The sequence below is a fragment of the Rhinatrema bivittatum genome, chromosome 2 (assembly GCF_901001135.1).
Source record: "Rhinatrema bivittatum chromosome 2, aRhiBiv1.1, whole genome shotgun sequence".
NCBI lineage: Eukaryota > Metazoa > Chordata > Amphibia > Gymnophiona > Rhinatrematidae > Rhinatrema > Rhinatrema bivittatum.
The window spans coordinates 806,876,089-806,892,674 of NC_042616.1; positions in this window are offsets into that span (position 1 = coordinate 806,876,089).

The following is a 16,586-nucleotide window of genomic DNA, read 5'->3' on the forward strand; positions in this document are numbered from 1 at the left end:
TGTTTCTCCTACACCCCTCCCCCTCCCCACTCCATCCCCTGCCGCAGTCCTGTCCCTGTCTGCTCATGTCACGGCTGGATGGGTGCCGCCTGGAAGATCTAAACCTGGAAGTGTTATCCAGGTTTAAAAGCACAGCTCACTGACCTCTGAGGTAAGAGCAGGGCAGCCCTGCGGCAGGGTCAGAAAAGATCCCACACGGCGTTGGAAGGGCAAAATTCAGAACAATTCACCTGGGTACATAAGCACTTACCTGGACAGATTGCCTTGGCTGAAATTTGTGCCCTTCACCCTGGATGAAACCACATGCGAGCTCCATCAGTGTATGGACTTTTAGCTGTTTTTTCTTTAAAAAAAAAATCACTGGTATGTGTGTGTGAACGGTGCACAGAGAACTGAATTTTTAAATCTGCATGCACTGCTTTTAAAACGTAGCATCTCCAGCCCCAATGTCATTGCCACTGATTCACCAGGTTAACCCTGGTGGGGAGTCATTATTAATGAGGCCCAGGTCCCAATTCTGGTCCATACGCCACCAATATTTTAATCCCTTAACCTCTACTGACAGAAGGTAAAGGGCTGCATTGGTTTTTCTGCTGGATGGTGTAATATGCTGTTTATTATACCTTTAGGCCTGCGCCTTGTCATCGGGAGACATCTAGTAGTGATACACCAAGTGCGTGCCTGTGGGGTTTTGCTCCCTGGTGCAGAGATCAGGGGAGACAAATGTCCGGTGGCACTCTCCTTCATAAAAGGCTTTGCTGGCACAGCTCCCCGCCCCCTCCCCATCATCAAGTGCTGTGCTAAAGTGGCAGGAAGTGAAAGGACGCGCCGTTTAAAAACGGGTGAGTCTGGCCTTGCCTTTCTTCCCATCCAGCATCTCTGGAAGCTGCTTTGGGCTTTGCTGAAGATGTGCGAGGTCATGCAAAGCGGGGCAAGAGGAGGAAGGCAGCTACTGAAGGGGACGGCAGTTCAGATTTCTGGAAAAAAATGGCCGATTCCCTGGCAAATAGCGCCCAAAACAGAAATCTTTTGGGATTGCTGAAAATGGGTGGGCCTGCACACAAACGAGCGCCCGTTCTGCACGTTTCCCCCACCCCGTTTCAGGTTGTTTTTTTTTTCAAAATGTGGCGTTGGCGAGAAAAGAAAAAAAAGAGCGCGATGAAATCTCCGCCTGAAAAGCCACGCGAATTTCATGATGGGCCTGCTTGAGGTTTCTAAAATAAGCCACCCGGTTTTCTAAATAACACGTAACTCCCCCCCCAAAAAAAAAAAAACCCAACAACAACAAAACAAAAAAAAGAAAACGGGAATTTTTCTGAGAGGTTTTTCAAATTTTGCTATTCAACTTGATTGAACAAATAGTCCTGAGAAGCCCGCAGCGCGTGCCGGGCTGCGCCCCGCTGCTCCCGCGTGCTGGGCTCCGCCCCGCTGCTCCCGCGTGCTGCCACGCGCGGCGCACGGAATCAGGGAGCTCTGCGCTGCTGCCGCGAGAGGCTCCTTTGCCGGGCGTCGATCGGCGCGCGCGCCGTCTGCAGACTGGGAAGCAGGGAGAGCCCGGACTCCCTTTAAGGCGGGTGGACAGAGGAGCAGGTGCTCCTGAGGTGACCAGGCCCTGAGAACCAGACAAATGTGGTTTAATACCTGAGCAAGAGCAAAGGCGGGAGGGAGGCGTCGCACAAAGATCAAAGGCCCCAGACTTCAGAAGGGTTCGACTTTCTTAAGATGGGGGGGTGGGTAAGGAGGCGACAGGCAGGATGGGAAAGATCTTGCTGGAGCAGAAGGGGCCAGACCTAAAGGAGCCATTGTAAAAGTAAGAACCTTTAGCATTGGGAAAGAAAAGAAAAGGAACCCGAGAGCGGTGCGGGTTTTCAAAGGAGGCAGAAGAAGAGAGAGAGAGAGAGAAATACCCACGGCAAATAAAGCAAGGTGGTGAGTTTTTGTTTGGATTGTAAAACTGAAAAGGGGGTAAGGAGGAGAGGGTGGTGAGCAAGTGGAGGAAGTTGGTAGAGAAGCAGATGCCAACTCCTTGTCCAGAAGAGACCTGCAGCGTTATTACAGAGGCTGGAAAGCCTGGGGGTTATTAGAAAGAACGGAGGAGGGGATTGTTTGAAACGGGGAAAGGATGGGGGATGTGAAAGAAACTTGGGATGGAGACAATAAAGGAACTGGAGAGAAAGAAAGTAGGGGCTGGGGGTTGGCAAGGGGAGGGACTACTTCCCTCTCTCCGGATCTCCTCCCTCCATCCCCAATCTATCCGCCTTCATTCTCCATCCCTTCCCTAATCCTCCCTGTCTTCCCATCCCTCCCCTCATTCCCCTTCATTCTCCTCCCCGCTTCCCCCACACTCTCCTCCCTTTGCTCTTCCATCCCTTATCCCGCTGCCCCTGTTGCCCGAGTCCCTTGTCTTCATTCCTCTCCATCAAGATCCCCTCGCTCCCCATATCCATATCCCCCTCTCTTCCTCTCTCCCCAGCCCCAGTCACTAAGATCCCTTTTCATCTATTAAAGAACCAAACGAACTAACTTGACACAGAAATGGACATTTTTATAGCGATTAAAAAAATATAAATTTTAACATGCAAAATCTGTCGCATAATTGCCGCAGAATCCTGAAAAATCTGCCGCGGGAAAACCGGGCCTGCCGCTCATAGACAGGTCCGATGGTGGTCCAGAGACAGGCTGCCAGAATGGTACAGGGTCTGCCTGCAAAACCACAGGGAAAGGGCCTTTTCCAGACCTCATTATCTGTCTCCTAGAGGAGCGGAGGGAAAGGATAGAGACATTAAAATACAGCGTTATCTGTTTGTGCCTAATCAGACCTCAGCCCTGTCTGTTCCTAAAGTTAGTAACTTTCGCTTGTTACCACCCCTCAGAATACACAATTACAATTTTGCTTTGTTTTTATTTTCAGTGTGTGGGGGTTGTTTTTTTTTATTAGCTGTCAGGCAATATATGTCACTTTGAGAAACATTAAAATAAAAAAAGAAACTCCTGAAGCCATCAGGATATGATAATGCAGTCAGAGCCCCTTTATTTTGCTGGCTTTTTCAACTCTCTTCTTCTTCTCTCTCTCTCTCTCTCTCTCTCTCTGTAGGAGCTGCTCCTTTTTATTTCTCCTCTTTCCGAAAGGCTCCTGCATCGAGGGACGTCTCTGCCGCCCCCTCCGATGGATTTTAATGGAGCTGGCTGGCTTTGGGGGGTCCTTTCATTCTTAAACGCCTCGCTCTTAGGGCTGCTGGGCGCGCTGACAGCTCTTAGTTTAGGCTGGATGAGGAAACCGTGCAAGGGGGAGGCGAGGGGGGTTTGCTCAGAAAGATGAAGAGCCATCTTAATTATTCAGAAAATAACAAGCCAGGCAGGAGAAGGAGGGCGGTTTGCAGTAAAGCGGGGAGGAAAGAAGAAAAAAAGATCCGAAATAAATGCTTTCTAGGCTTCTGATTTCATCCGGCAGACGACTCCGAAGGGGCCGCAGGAGCTGTGCCAAACACAGCCGTGTTCGGTCTCTTACGAAAACGGCCTAGCTGACCCCCCCCCCTCACGCTGCTCGTTTACACCGCAGCGTTCGTTTGGGCGTGCGTTCGGGGTGCCGGGCGGGGCAACGGTGCTGCCAAGCCGCTGAGTGACCCGTGGCAAGATTCTGTGGAAAGAAATGGCCGGAAAACGTCCTTTCTCCTTCACGTCTACCGCCAGAAAAGGCTCCGCAGGCTCGCGACCTTCAAAAGGAGGGTCGTGAGCCTGACTGCTCAGGGAGGCTGTGAGAAAGCAGCCTCTACCGTCCCATCCCAGGACTGCACCCCGTGCTCGCAGCCGGCACGCTGCACGTGGCCGAAGGAAGTGGCTGTCACAGGCCCGAAGGCTCGCAGCGTTGAGCATTCCCTAGCAAAGAGAGCAATTCCAGTCAACTGCTTTTTTTTTTGGGAGGGTGGGGTTTATTTTTACCATGCTGTTTTAGGAAGGCTAACATACTCCTCCTGCTCCAGTGCATGATATCCCATGATCACACGCTCACTACACACTACTCCAGGGCATAACACTCCTCAATTGCGTACTCGCGGTCCACGCTATTCCAGTGCATGATATTCCGTGATAACGTCAAGGCATCAGTGTTTTTGTAAATCGGACCGTGCTTGCAGATGGGAGTCTTCCCCATCCAGCTCATCTCTCGACCACAGAACTGCATACACAAAGAGACCGATCTCTTCATCCCAGACAGGATGCCCTTCTGAATCATGCACACAACCACTTCTAGAGTGGATTGAATAGATTAGGATAGTTTAGGCTCCTGCAATCCATGAAGATCTTCAAAAAGAAAGACCATAGAGAAGAAGGAACCATGTTATTTTAGGCTCATTAGCCTGGGCGGATGATATAAGCTTTGATAAACGAAACTCGGGAATAAAACCATCATGGACCACGAGTGGCAGGGGCACCGGGAATCAGAACACAAGAATGCTGCGCCCTCTGTGTCAGTGCCACCAACGTAACATGAGCAACCCTAGCAACTGGTGCACACCTGAAAACAAAATAATTACCAATTAAATTTCATGTATTAGTTTATAGAGCACCCCCATCCACCCCCCAGTTACAAAATCTGCCTGAGGCGGTAAACTTATAAAAACATTCCTGTTTGCAACCTCAAAATATCCAAAACCCTAATCCTAAATAACCTCCCATAGCAATAAAGCCAGTGTCATAGTTGCTAATAGCTATGGCCCTGCCAGTATGCCCAGTTGTCCTCATCTACTCTATCACCGCAGATCCCTTCTCGATCGCTGCTCACTTCCCTCCCTTGCTTTTAACGCCTCCCTCTGTATCTCTCCCACACCGGCCTAAATTCTGCCAGCTTGGGCTTCCACCATTCCAGGCCTCCACCACTCTCTCAATAAGGAAGCATTTCCTCAGATTTCCACTACGTTTCCCTCTCAGTGGCTTCACTTTATGACCCCCTTCTTCTTGAGCTGTTTTTGTTTTTTTTTTCCATATGGAAAACGCCACCTTCTGTTACCTTAGGGAACCCTGCTAAGTGTTGCAGTCTTTCTGTAGTATCCCTCTTTCCCCTTGTAAGATATACATTTTGAGTTCATGGAGCACCACAGGTCCCATGCTAGTGTAACCCCTGGGCGGATAGTCCCGGATAGAAAGCCCCAAAGGCCCATTTCTTAATCACAGTCTCTGATGATGCACTCCCTTGATGGTTAATTATATTATTATTATCCAGGATTCTCCGATCGGGGGTGGGGAAGACAGTTCTTCTAGGCTCCGTGCCTTGCATTTACTTAAGTCCTGGGTCAGAATTCTTATATACCGCACGGATAATCTCCAATGAATCAGTAAGAGCAAGAAAGCATGCTGGATGCTAAGACGGTCTCCAACAATACTTTTACTGAAGTGTCGTGCAGTGATGCAGAAGACGATCTTTTTTCTGCTTCTAGTTATTACCTTCAAATTTCTTAATACATTTGGGACCTCTTGTCTTTCTTTGCTTTTTAGTAGTTGCAAAAAAGCAATTATCCAAATCACTTACATTTCTGTCTTCTATCCTTCCCATGAGATGGGGCAGTTGTAAACCTCCCTTCCTTGATGTGGGTAACGTCGGTGCCCAGTCTAAGTGAAGCGTCTCCCCCATTGAACATCCCCCACATGCGTCTCCTAAGCTCCCTGTAGTTCTTCTCTTGCACGTCCCATTTTTCCTCTTTTCCCAAGATCCTCAACAAATCTTACTGAATCTGAAAGGGACTAATGATGACTTCCCTCCCTCCCCGGCTCTCTCCTTCTTTCCCCTCGTGGGCCAGCCATGGGCTATCCCTCCATGAGGACGCTGCTGATCCCGGGATCCTCATCAAGGACGAGAACGTCTCTCCCCTTTCATTTAGCTGAAAAACGGAAAAAGGCTGAACCCTTACTTGATAGGAATCCTTTACAGGAAAAGAGTGGTTGGGGGGGGGGAGAAACCCCATGTGTCCAGAGAGGGGGGGAGATGAGAAAAACTCCCTGCTCAGCAAAAGAAAGTATTCTTAAAAGTGATTCTTTGAAATAAAGGAAGGCTCCCAGATCTCACTTCTGACAGCCCCGGAGGCCTTTCCTCTCAACATAACCAAAACAGGGAGCAGCCAGCAGCACGTCGCCCTGGCAATGGGAAACCAGCAACGTCCGGAAAGTAAAGGGATGGCCCAAGGTTTTTATTTTAGAGGAGCTCCCAGGTGGGGTGAGCTGACCCGCCATACTATTATCATGCCTCCTCTCAGAACAAAAATTGGTTTAACCCTATAACCTGCTAGAAAACCAGGGGGGTCTCTCCACCAGGGGTGTGCAAGCAATTCTCTGTCAGACCCAACCAGGTGCACTTACAGCAGATCTCTCTCACACTCCGGCTGCGCCCGTACTCGCACTTCACACATGCACGTGTGCTCTTCCCACACTGCCATATCCAGGACTTACGGAGCAGTACTGTCGGGATTCTGCACGCGGTCCCGCACATTATGCATGGATCTGGAAATAAAAATCCTCCTGCTCCCAACCCCACCACTCCCAACATTTCCTAAAAAATTTGGCATGGGCAGGACACCAAACACACAAGTTATTAAGGGGGTTCACAGCAAGCTTACAAGCCTTCTGTTCCTTTGAAATGTAGGCTAATTAAAATATAACACATTTTATATATATATATATATATATATATATATATATATATACACAGTATATGCAAAATTACAATCTTTACTGAAAGAAAAGGGGAGAAGAGAAAATTCATGATTTGCATTTTTCTCCTCCATTGTATTCCCATCTGGGACCTGGCAGGCTCCTCTTCACTTTTGTTAGGGGAGATGGCTCTCCAGTCCTTCAGAGCTCTCCAGTCCCTCCTCTGGCAGAGGATGACATGTCTGCAAGAGGCAAAAAAAAAAGATAAGAAAGAGGTGTGCAAGAACCCAGCGAGTTCAAACTCTTTTTCGGGAGCTGGATGGCACTGCATATTTTTCTGTAGATGACACCCAGTTTCTGGTGCCCAGTGATTTTAGCATAGGTTCAGCTGTTCATCTTGTTAGTAACTATCTGACAAAGATCTCGTGTTGGATCAATGCTAGAAAGCTGTTTTTGAATAAGGCCAACACCAAAAGTTTTGAAATAAGGAGGTTGTTTAACGGTTTGGAGAGCCGGATGATTTGGCCTGGCTATGTTGTAGAGATTTCGGATAGTGCTAAAAACTTGCGGGTCGCGTTAGTCTCCGGCTTCTCTTTGTTACCGTACATTTCTCAGTTGGCTTGCGGTTACGAATGGTTAGGCAACTGAATGATTTGGATGATTTTGCTTTCCGGACAGTGATTTCACCTTTAATTCTGGGGCATTAGATTACTATAATGTTTTGTTGATAGGGATGCTGATTGCTGTGATTAAGATGCTCCAATTTATTCAAAATACTGCGGCTAATTTGGGGAGAGCATTGGAATTACTTGTGTACTTGATCTCACCTGGTGGTAATTTGCTTTTGCTTTCCGATGATCTATGATTTGGCTGTACTCATTGGTCATTGGCTGTACTCTTGTCATCCGTTGTTCTTTTTTGATAATTGATTGTACACTCTTTAATGTTCTGTCTAGCTATATATGTGAGTACCATCTGTTAAATAAAGTGCTATTAAAAAAAAAATAGTGCGGCTAGGTTAATTCGTGGTAAGAGCAGAAATGAGAGTGCTGCTCCGTTGTGGGTTTACCTCCATTGGTTACCGGTGCTGGAGAAAGCAAGGTTTCAGTTACTAACGGTGGGTTTTTCGCTGTTTGCAGACTAACGGTCCACCGTACTTGTATGATAAGTTGGAATGTGTGTTCCAGATCGGGCCTTGTGGTCTTGGCAGAGTTTCCAATTGTCGGCCTCAGTGGGATAGGGATTTCGGTTGCAGGGTTTTCATTAAAAAAAAAAAAATCTTTTTACTGTCATACGCCACAACTATGGAATATGTTACCAGCTGCAGTGTGGTCAGAACCGAACTATTAAAAGTTCCGGAAACATGTTAAAGCTTTTCCTGTTCCCTACTACATGAGTGGGTGGGATTGCAGGGGTTTAGCGGTGAAGAGGGTGATTGTTCTTTGTTTTTATATTTCTTATGGATGTTTTTATAGTATACTGCTCTGACAGTTTTGCTTACGGTATGGTATGTAAATAAATAAATAAATCCAGGATCATTCGTTTTTCCTACGAGTAGTGGATGTTTGTATAATTATTTGCTACCTAGGATGCCAGTGCTCTTATACTTTTGCTAGGAAGGAAGATTTCATAGTTGAGTCAAGGTCTTCTGTTATATTTTCAGATATGTCTCCCATGACAGCGATTCTTCATGCTTTCTATATTCCTAAACCATTGGAGGGCTGTTGTTTTGTTTAAATTTAATGAGAAATTGTGTGCGCATGCTTTCGTGCTGCCTTTTTCTCCATTGATTCCTATGGAGCAGGGCTGCATAAGTGCTTGAGATCTAAATAAGGCAGCAAGCTAAATGAAGGCGTCCCGTTATGAGCATGTTCCATGTGCTTCCTGTGCCTAACTCCAGGTGTTGCTGATGTCAGAGTGACTTTGCATGCTCCTTAAAGGAATAATGAGTCTCGTGCATAATGTAGCCATTAATTTAGTATGCTTCAAAGAGCATAAAGATGTTTATTTGGGTTTGCCAAGATATACCGGGCCTCTTGGTAGCATTTTTCAAACTCAGGATACAGTTATTCTTGTTTGCCCATGGCACTAACTCCTTTTTGCCAGAAAATAAGAATTTCCATGCTGGATCAGACCAAGGTGCATCGAGCCAAGCATCCTGTCTCTAACAGTGGCCAGTCCAGGTCACAAGTACCTTGCAGATCTCATAAAGTATATCTAATTTGTGTTACTCATTCTCATGAATAGCAATAGCTTTCTGTAGGCTACCTGGCTAATAATGTGTTATGCACTTTCCTCCAGAAACCTGTCCAAACCTCTTTTTAACCCCGCTGTGCTCGTCGCCTTGACCACGTCCTCTGGCAACAGATTCCACAATTTGATTGTGTGCTGAGTAAAAAACACACTTTCTATGGTTTGGTTTAAATTTGCTAAGTCTCTATTGGGGAAGAATTGACCCCTTGGAGAAAGGAATGGTTAGCTTAGATCAGAGCTTTCCAAACTTTTCATGTTGGTGACACACTTTTTAGACAAACATAATTTCACGACACGGTAATTCAGTCTACTAGTAAACCAGAGGTTAAAGGTTAAACGAACGAAACATATTTCGACAATTTATGTATGTTTCCTTAAATATATACATAAATAAAATGTTTCACGACACAACCTATCTCATGAAAACTTTAAATTTATATTAAAAATATATATTCCAATATTCATGTTATTGTTATAATTTATGAGAAACAATAATAAAACAAATTGTCTGTCCCCCACACCCTCATCTCTCTCCTCCCCCCAGCACATGTCTGGCCCCCACACACTCATATCTCTCCCCCTCAAGCACATGTCTGGCCCCCACACTCATGTACCTCGTCTTTTTGATTGTTGCCAGTTAAGTGCTTCACTCCCTTCCATGATCACCAGACACTGCTGCTTGCAGTCAGTACTTCTCATGGCCAGGCCTCATCGGCAGCAGCAGCCAATGCAAGGATGGCTGGGCTCGTTCCACCCACCAAGCCCCCCCAAAAAACGCGATTGACAGCAAAAATCACCCAATAATAAGCAACCCATAAACTGAAAAAAAAAAGTGAATCTCTAGGAAAAAAAAAAGCCCAAACTCGCATCAGAGTTGACCGGGCTTGCGTGACACACCTGCACACTGCAGGCGACACACTAACGTGTCCCGACACACAGTTTGGAAAGCTCTGGCTTAGATTGACAAAGTTATTATAGGTAGAATAGAAGTATTTTTAATAAATAAATACATAACTAAATAAGGACCAGACTGTGTTCAGCAGCAGCAGGTCCTATCAGCTTAACCTGATTGGGTTTTGGGGACTGCTGGTGGCAAACTTGACATCCTTAATTTAGCCTCTCTGAATTTTGCTACATTTGTTTGATAAGGAAACTTCTCAAAGGCTGATTTTACGATAACAAGGATGGAATTTAGAGAGCTCACTTATGAGCAGGTAAGGCAGTACGAGAAAGAAAGGCGCCAGCCACCCATAATTAAGGCTGATTGAAAGACGGCGAGCGGATTGCTCTTTAAATATATTTTTATTGGTAGTCTGGAGGAAGGAATAAGCAGCAATATGACAGCTTTTGTAGATGACAACAACCTGTGTCACACTGTAAACACAGCAGGCCTCAAAAACTGAGAGAGAAAGAGAGAGAGAGACAGGTGCCCTAGGCAACATGAACAGAGAAGTAGCAGATATGATTAATCTAGACAAACTAACAGCGACCAAGGAAAATACCTAGGTCTAGCAGTTCATAAAAAACTGGAATTGAGAATATAAAGGGAAACGGCAGCAGCAAAAGCTGGGCACGTGTTCATGAACATGAAACATGCATGGGAGGGGGGATGAAAGTAAGAAGCAAAGATACCATCCTATCATTGTATAAGGCATCCATCCAATCACACTTGGAGTATGGGGTGCAGGACAGCCAAATATTAGACAATAAGGGCCTACTAAGCCAATACCAGGGCTCACGCATGCTGAGAAATTTCCCAAGTTGAGGCTGTTGACCTTAGAAAAAAGATTAATTGCACTATATAGACCCCACAGGAATCTCGCAGGTAGTCTTTTTATCCCAAGAACAAAAAAACCCAAGGGGACCTCCTCTCAGGCTGTCAGACTTTTAGAGGAAGGTCGGCAAAATTGCGAAACTTTTTGCCAGTGGAGGCAGCTATGGCCATGGCGTTTAGCAACCTCAAAAGAAAATCTGACAAGCCTTTGGAGGAGAAAGATACCAGCGCGTATGGTGACGTAGTTAGTGCGCGTGCTGATGCTAGGGCTTACGTTCAGGACTGTAGTTGGAGTGAGGAAGAAATCTTTTTCACTGATTACAACAGATTGGTACAATTTTTCACCTTCTCTTGAAATTACCATGTAGAGAGAGCGGTTAGGCAAACAAGAGAAGGTTGAAGTCAGTGGGACTCTGGTCTTTCCTCTCAACTGATTATGTAACTATTCCTGCACTGCTACTGCCTTCTCATCTGCATCACCACTGGAAGAATTGGTGTAAGCAGGGTAATATCCAGGAAAGACGGCGGAGTTGGTCTGCAAAAGCTGAATGCTAATCAAGGGTTGCTACGGTGGCTAGCTGGCGCCAAGTTCTCCCTCGCTTGAACTTTGGTGGCAAACCTAGTTCCGGGTTTCAAGCACCCAAGACCCAAAGTTTTACTCCTGGATCAATGCAACTGTTACTGCTCCTCGTAACTGTAGCAAACCCTATCACCTAAGCTATGTATCACTCAATGGGGGCATTGGGGGGAAGGAAAGAAAATCTGCAGCACAGAAGGAAGCTTTCTTATTTTAACCCACTTTGGCACTATTGGCAGGTTTTATCCTAGCTAGTAGGGATTAGTTGTGTCATTGGCATCGTCTCCAGAAAAATTACAGCTCCAGAAGAAATTGTCACAACTGAGGGTTCATCTAGAGCTAGGGAACTCTATAGGGGCAGCACAGGGCTTCATGGCAGGGCAGGGAGGATCTTCTGCCTGTACCAGCCACCTCTCCCATAGGTTGAGCCCTTGGATTCTGGCGACTGGCAGGACTTAGGCTGAGGCTGCAATCAAGGTGCAGGCTGGAACTTGGAGACCCAGGCTGGAGACAAAGACCGAATACAAAAGCAGGGCTGGAGACTGAGGCAAGACAGGATTGGAGATAGGGGCTGGGCACACATGGAACTAGGCTGGGCAGACTGGGACAAGACAAGGCACTAGCAATACAGGAAATAGATACCAGGAATAGGATTAGACAGGGTAGGACAAGATGAGATGAGACAGCCAAGGACAGGAAAGGACTAGGACAAGACAGAACAAAGAACACAGAGGCCTGAAGGCAGTGGTTCAGAAGGCCTGTAGGCTACTAAGAACAAGGCCGGAGGCCTGGAAGGGAGATACTAGAAGGCCCGGAAGCCACAGGCTATTTATTTATTATTTTTTATATACCGACATTCGATCTGAGATATCACATCAGTTTACATTCAGGTACTGTAGGTATTTCCCTATCCCCAGAGGACTTACAATCTAAGTTTTGTACCTGAGGCAATGGAGGGTAAAGTGACTTGCCCAAGGTCACAAGGAGTGACAGCGGGACTTGAATGCTGGTCTCCTGGTTCATAGCCCCACTGCTCTAACCACTAGGCTATTCCTCCTCCCTAGACAAGGCAGAGCTAAAAGGCCCACAGATCACAGGACTAGGCAAGACAGAGCTGGAAGGCCCAGAAACCATGGGACTAGGCAAGACAGCTAGAAGGCCAAGAGGCCACAAGACTAGATAAGGCAAAGCTGGAAGATCCGAAGGCCACAGGACTAGGCAAAACTGAGCTAGAAGGCCCAGAGTCCACAGGACTAGGCAAGGCAAGCCTGGAAGGCCCAGAGGCCACAGAGCAATGCAAGGTAGAACAGGGCCAAGCAGGGAGCCAAGTAGACTCGATGAGAAGGCATCAGGTATTGCAAGAGGCAGAGCTAAATAGGCCATGTCCTGCTGAGTCATGAGCCCATGGAGACTATGGCTGAAGCCAGAGCAGGTGTAGCTCCATGAGGACCTCTGGTGGCAGGGAGTCTGCATAGCAGGCTGGATCCTAACAGAAATGACTCCATTTGTTTGTGTTCTCTATTTCAAGAGAGCTTTAAAAAAATCACTAATCCTCTGAGATTTCATTGCTCTCACTTCTACTACCCTTAACAGAAGGCTTGGGGATAACTTGCACAGAGTGCCAGCTTCTACTACCCTAAAAAAACAAAAAAAAAACTTGTTGGGCAAACTAGATGGATATCTTTGATCTTTATGTGCCGTAACTGTTATTATGTTTCTTCCTTCCTGGAATAAACAGCTCACTGACTGCAGCTCCCTTCTCTTATTGTTGCACAATCAGAAGTGCATAAGAAGTGCCTCGCTGAGTCAGACCAATGCCAGTGCTTCATCAAGTCCATCTCTGACAGTGGCCAATCCAGATCATGTGGAAGTACCTGACAGATCTTAATGGGAATATCCTTTCCCTGTTTCTCATTCACAGATGTTGGAGGTGGTGATAAGGGACCTGGCAAGTTCCGAAAAGGTTGAATTACAATTTACAGGGCCCCAGAGAAACTATCCCTAACACTAAATTAAAGGTTAACTGATCTCAGACACAGCAGCAAAACTGACACAAGGTTAAAGGCTAACTTATTTCTCGCAGAGATGTAGAGAGACACGTAGACTGCCACGATCCTGGCTGCTAGGCATCCTCCCCACCAGCAGAGGTCCTCATGGAACCCCCTCTCTCCTGTGCTAGCCATCTCCATGATGTTTCCTTGATGCAGTTGTTACGATTCGTGGACCCAAGTGATAGTATAACAGCCTTACCTGAGTTAGGTCCGCACCGAGGTTCGGCCGAGGTGGTCAAGACACAGATTTCGATATGTAGTCCGGGTCAGAGGCAGGCGGTAGGGAAACAGAATCCAATACTCAATCCGGGTCAGAGGCAGGCGGCAGGGAAACAGAATCCAATAGTCCGGATCAGTGGCGGGCGGCAGACAAACAATGCAATGAGCAGTCCAGGCCAGAGGCAGGCAGCAGACAAACAATCTAAAGGGCATTCCAGATCAGAGGCAGGCAGGGCAAACAAAAGCAATAGGAAGTCCAGATCAAAGGCAGGCAACAGACAGGGAAATCCAAAAAAACAGTCCAGGTCTCGAGGAAAATGCAGAATCACCAACAAAAGCACCAGCACAAGCAAGCCTGTAGCCGAGGCGCTGCTGGTGCTGAAACGCCGGGTAAAATATTAAATTTTCCCGCGGTGGCGCATGGCCCCTTGGGAAGATGTCAGCGTGAGGAGAGGAGCATTGCCCAGCACGGCGCGCGGCCATGATGCCAACAGGGAGTGACTGCGAAGTGTCGGGAGGAATCTCCCAACTGCCAGGTACGGGTCCACGCTGCAACAGCAGTAGGGTCAGCTGTATTTAGCCCTGCCTCCCCCACAACTCATTGCATCTTCAACGAGCCACCTTGGCTGTGTGCATTGGGCCCACCTTGCTTTGCTTTACCTCTGTGTGGCCCCCATGACCTTCTTGTTGCACCTTCCCTTGTGGCCTCCTCGGCCTTCCTGCCATGTTCTGTGGCATTCTTGTCATTCCTGCTTTGTCCTGTGATCTCCTCGGCCTTCTTGCTCAGCCTGTGGCCTTTGGCCTACTAGGGATGGTCCCAGAAAACACAACGGAAGCTGATCCAATATGGCAAAGTAGCGACCAGGAATAAAAGCTCAGTAAAAGCCAAAGATTCGGTACCGCAATCTGTGGTAATAAAGGATCTTTGGCTTTTGTCCTACTAGCCATGCTCTGCCTTGCTTTGCAGCCCTCTTAGGCCTCCTTGTCTGTTTCTCCCTTGTTTTATATGTACCTTGCTTTGTGTTAGTTTCCTATTAGCCTGCGTTGTTTATCCTTGCCCTGTTGTTGTGGTCTTGTCCAGTTCTAGTCTTGTCTTGTCCAGTCCTCCCTGTGGGCCTCCAGCTCTAGTCTCTGTCTCCAGTCCCAGGCCTTGGCCCCTGTTCCAGCCCTGTCTCCAGCTCCTGCCTGCCTTCAGTACCCACCTGGGTCATCGGTTCCAGCCTGTGCCTCTGGTTCCAGCTTTGTCTCCCGTTCCTGTCTCATCGCCTGTGCCTGCCCTATCTCTAGTGCCTGCCCTGCCTCTAGACCCAGCTTTTCCCCAGTTCTGGCCCAAATCCTGCCGGCCACCAGAACCTGTGGGCTCAGCCCACGGGGGAAGTGGCTGGTCAGGTGGAAGACCCTGTCCAGCTTTTCCCCAGAGCCTGGCCCGGCTTTTGCTGGGGAAATCCCCCATCCAGCCGGGTCCCCCACTCTGTGACAGATTGAAGAGGCCGCATAGAACCCACAGGGTCGGGAGGACTCCCTGCCAGCCTGGTGAGCCAAGAGAACATTTTTTACTCCTCTAGTTGTAGTCGCTAGTGACTGTGCTCCAACCCCAGCACCCTAAAGCATTCTTGGTTCTGCCCTTTATTGGGTATTCCCTGGTGGCCAAATTTGGGACCCACCGCCCTTCCCAGATTGTTTTCATTGCCATTTTCCTAACCCTGCTCTGTAGGTGTGTAAGGAGTGCCAGTTGGCAAACCCTGTGATGCATTTAAAATAGGTCCCGAGCTACAAACCCCAAATTACCAGCCCAGGTCCCCTTAAATGCACAGTCAAAATTAGCCAGAGGAGGCAGAAATCAATACCTGCAGAACTAAATCCTGGTCCAAAATTCAGTTCTCCCCCTTGCCCGTGTACCTCTATGTCAGATTGCAGCAGTTTCAAACTGGGTAGCTGCCTTCAGCTTAGCCTCTGTGACTCTGGATCAACCGGATGCTTCCAGCCTAATCTTAACCGCGGTCTGAACTAACTCCCTGCAAGCTTGCTAAACCTTAGCTTGGTAAATTTCTAATCCCGAAGCACTTGCCACTGCTGTTACCCATTGGGACTCTATCAGATGCCAGAGCAGTAACTCACAGATGTCTCTGAATTGTCTCAAGTGTGGCTCCTTTCATCCTGACTGGTGGGGATGTGAAAAAATGCCGTTTTAGGAGCGTCCTTCCAAAACAAACCTGTCTGCTGTGATAGGCTCCTAAATTGCTCACAGCCCAACAGACCTGAAATAATAGAAAGTGCAGCCATTGTCAAAAAAAAAAAATCAACAAAACACCTTGCTGCTTGATGACATAGACAAGAGTGTTTCCAAGCAGAGATGTGACAAAAAGCATTCATCAATATACTATGTGGCAGAAAGCTGTCATATTGCCTGCCCCCTTCCCCACAAGCAACTCAGATTCACAGATTGAGATGAAAAAACCCCCCAGCAGATCGAACAGACAAGAGAAAAGAAAGAAGACAGAAGGGACTGAGAGACACGCTGCGACCCTGGGCTCTTCCACAGACTGGACAGCTTTACGTAAGGGATGAGCTCACTGCAAGATTATTATCATCATCATTATTATTCCTGCTGCTTGTATAAATATATATATATAATTTCTTCATGCATTATACTCATAAATGAGCATATAGAATACAGCTAAATTGTCCCAGGATCCGCCGAGCGTGTGAGTATAGTGTGTGAAGTGTCCTGTCGGGGAGGTGCTCTGCAGGATCTGGGCTTTTGGTGTTTCTATGTCCTCGCCTCACCCACGCGCAGCCTGTGACAGAACAAAACCGGGTAACTGAAAGGATCCCAGGGTGTTCGTGACTCACTTGGCCAAACAGGACTGCTCGCAGAAGTACAAGGCCGTTGTGGAACCCGCTGCTACAGGAAGCTCAGAAGCATTCACCAGGGTGGGTATTATTATTAGTATTATTGGTTGCATTTTCTTCTTCTTCTCCCGTGCATATGTGAGATGCGAGGTCCCAGCCACCCTCCGTCATTCTAGCTGGTCAAGCACAGCTCTCTTGCCTGACCCACAGGTCCCAATGT